This window comes from Chionomys nivalis, chromosome 24 (genome assembly GCF_950005125.1).
Source record: "Chionomys nivalis chromosome 24, mChiNiv1.1, whole genome shotgun sequence".
NCBI classification, from domain to species: domain Eukaryota; kingdom Metazoa; phylum Chordata; class Mammalia; order Rodentia; family Cricetidae; genus Chionomys; species Chionomys nivalis.
Genome location: NC_080109.1, coordinates 51,512,417 through 51,516,406, shown reverse-complemented (window position 1 = coordinate 51,516,406; position 3,990 = coordinate 51,512,417).

Genomic DNA, 3,990 nt, shown 5'->3' with positions numbered 1-3,990 from the left:
GGTAAGCCAGACCCAAAAAAAGGAACATGGGATGTACTCACTCATATTTGGTTTCTAGCCATAAATAAAGGACATTGAGCCTAGAATTCGTGATCCTAGAGAAGCTAAATAAGAAGGTGAACACAAAGAAAAACAATTAGTCATCCTCCTGAACAGTAACCTTCATCAGGCGATGAAAGAAGACAGATACAAAGACCCACATTGGAGCACCAGACTGAAATCTCAAGGTCCAAATCAGGAGCAGAAGGAGAGAGAGCATGAGCAAGGAACTCAGGACCGCGAGTGGGGCACCCACACACTGAGACAATGGGGATGTTCTATCGGGAACTCACCAAGGCCAGCTGGCCTGGTTCAGAAAAAGCATGGGATAAAACCGGACTCGCTGAACATAGCAGACAATGAGGACTACTGAGAACTCAAGAACAATGGCAATGGGTTTTTGATCCTACTGCACGTACTGGCTTTGTGGGAGCCTAGGCAGTTTGGATACTCCTCTTAATAGACCGGGATGGAGGTGGATCGTCTTTGGACCTCCCACAAGGCAGGGAACCCTGATTGCTCTTAGGGCAGATGAGGGAGGGGGACTTGATTGTGGGAGGGGGAGGGAAATGGGAGGTGGTGGTGGGGAGGAGGCAGAAATCTTTAATAACTAAATAAATAAATAAAAAGAAAAAAAGATTGTTAGAAGTGAGAGCAGTGTTCCTTTTCTCTATACAAACTTTACTTTGAAAGATAAGCATGTTCTCTTAAGTGTGTTAATTTCATGAAAGGCTTTAGTGAGAAATGCTCATGTGTTTCTCTGAAAAGAGAAGAAGTTGTTTGGGACATGTCAAAGGATTGTTAGAAGTGAGAACAGTGTTTCTATTCTCTGTACAAGCTTTATTTGAAAGATAATCACGTTCTTTTGAAAGTGTTTTTATTTAATGTGAAGCTTTAATAAGAAAAGCACATGTGTTTCTCTGAAAAGAGAAGCAGTTGTTTGGTACATGAAAAAGTATTGTTAGAAGTCAGAGCATGTTCTGTTTCACTGTTCAAGTATATTTTGAAAGATAATCACGTTCTTTTTAAAGTGTATTAATTTCATGAAAAGCTTTAGTGAAAAACACACAGGTGTTTCCCTGAAGAGAGTAGCAAAAGTTTTGGACATGTCAAAAGATTGTGAGAAGTGAGAACACTGTTGCTTTTCTACATACAAGCTTTACTTTCAAAGATAATCACGATTTTTTAAGTGTATCCATTTCATGTAAATCTTTTATAAGAAACGATAATGTGTTTCTCAGAAAAGAGAAGCAGTTGTACGGGACATGTCAAAGTTTGTTAGAAGAGAGAGCAGTGCTCATTTTCTCTGTACAAGCTTTATTTTGAAAGATAATCACGTTTTTTTAAGTGTATTAATTTCAAGAAAAGCTTTAGAGAGAAACGCATATGTGTTTCCCTGAAAAGAGGAGCAGTTGTTTGGGACATGTCAAAGTACTGTTAGAAGTATGAGCATTGTTCCTTTACTCTGTACAAGGTTTACTTTGAAAGATAATCACGTTCGTTTGAAAGGGTATTAATTTCATATTAAGCTTTAATAAGAAATGCACTGTGTTTCTCTGAAAACAGAAGTAATTGTTTGGACATGTCAAAGAATTGTTAGAAGGGAGAGCAGTGTTAATTTTCATTGTACAAACTTTACTTGAAAGATAATCACGTTTATTTAGTGTATTAATTTCATGTAAAGTTTTAGTGAGTAATGCATATGTGTTTCACATAAAATGGAAGCATCTTTTTGGGACATGTCAAAGCAATGCTAGAATAGAGAGCAGTGTTCCTTTTATCTGTACAAGCTTTACTTTGAAAGATAATCACATTCTTTTGAAAGTGTATTAATTTCATGAAAAGCTTAACTGAGAAACACACATGGGCTTCTCTAAAAAGAGAAGCAGTTGTTTGGGACATAACAAAGTATTGTTATTAGTGAGAGCAGTGTTCCATTTCTCTGTACAACATTTACTTTGAAAGATAATCACGGTCATTTGAAAGTGTATTAATTTCATGTAAAGCTTTAAGAAACGAACATGTGTTTCTCTGAAAAGAGAAGCAATTGTTTGGGACATGTCAAGGATTGTTAGAAGTGGGAGCAGTGTTCCTTTATTCTGTACAAGTTTACTTTGAATGACAATCAAGTTCTTTTGATAGTGTAATAATTTCATGTAAAGCTTTAATAAGTAATGCACATTTGTTTCTCTGAAAAGAAGAGCAACAGTTTGGGACATGACAAAGTATTATTAGAAGTGAGAGGAGTGAACTTTTTATCTGTACAAGCTTTACTTTGAAAGATAATCACATTCTTTTGAAAGTTTATCAATTTCATGTAAAGCTTTAGTGAGAAACGCAAAGTGTTTCTCTGAAGAGGTAAGTGGTTTGGGGGGACATGTGAAAGGATAGTGAGAAGTGAAAGCAGTGTTCTTTTTCACTTTACAATCTTTACTTTTATGATAATTATGTTCTTTTGAAAGTTTATTACTTTCATGAAAATCCATCCTGAGAAACACACATGTGTTTCTCTGAAAAGAGAAGCAGTTGTTTCAGACATAAGAAGGTACATTTTCTTTAGTGAGAGCAGTGTTTCTTTTCTATGTAAAAGCTTTAAATTGAAAGGTAATCATGTCCTTTTGAAAGGGTATTAATTTCATGAAATGCTTTAGAGACAATTGCATATGGGTTCCTCTTAAAAGAGTAAGAGTAGTATGGGACATGACAAAGTGTTGTTAGAAGTGAGAACAGTGATTCTTTTCTCGGTACAAGCTTTACTTTGAAAGATAACCACGTACATTTAAGTGTATTAATTTCACAAAAAACTTTAGTAAGGTACGCACATGTGTTTCTCTGAAAAGAGAAGCAGTTGTTTGGGACATGTCAAAAGATTGTTAGAATTGAGAGCAGAGTTGCTTTTATCTGTACATGCTTTACTTTGAAAGATAATCATGTTCTTTTGAAAGTGTATTAATTTCATAAAAACCTTTACTGAGAAACACACATGTGTTTCTCAGAAAAGAGAAGCACTTTTTTGGGACATAGCAAAGTATTGTTATAAGTGAGAGCAGTGTTCCTTTTCTCTGAACAAGCTTTACTTTGAAATAAAATCACGTTCTTTTAAGTATATTACTTTCATGAAAAGCTTTAGTGAGAAACGCACATGTGTTTCTCTGAAAAGAGAAGCAGTTGTTTGGGACATTTCAAAGGATTATTAGAAGTGAGAATAATGTTCCTTTTCTCTGTACAAGCTTTATTTTGAAAGATAATCTCGTTCCTTTAAGTGTATTAATTTCAAGAAAAGATTTATTGAGAAATGCACATGTGTGTCCCTGAGAAAAGAAGGATTTGTTTGGAACATGACAAAGTATTGTTAGAAGTGAGAGCAGTATTCCTATTCACTGTACAATTTTAATTTGAAAAATAATCACGTTCTTTGAAAGTGTATTATTTTCATGAAAACCCTTAGTGAGAAACACACATGTGTTTCCCTGAAAACAGAAGCAGTTGTTTGGGACGTGTGAAAGGATGGTTAGAAGTGAGAGCAGTGTATCTTTTCTCTGTACAAGCTATACTTTGAAAGATAATCATGTTCTTTTGAAAGTGTAATAATTTCATGAAATAATTTATTTAGAAAAGCACATGTGTTTTTCTGAAAAAAGAAGCTGTAGTTTGGGAATGACAAAGTATTGTTAGAAGTGACAGCACTGTTCCTTTTCTCTGTACAAGCTTTATTTTGAAAGATAATTACATTCTTTTAAGTTTATTAATTTCACGAAAAGATTTAGTGAATATTGCACATGTGTTTCTCTGAAAAGAGAGGCATTTGTTTGGGACATGTCAAAGGATTCTTAGAAGTGAGATCAGTGTTCCTTTTTTCTGTACAAGCTTTACTTTGAAAGATAATCACGTTCTTTTTTAAGTGTATTGATTTCATGTAAGCTTTAATAAGAAACGCTCATGTGTTTCGCT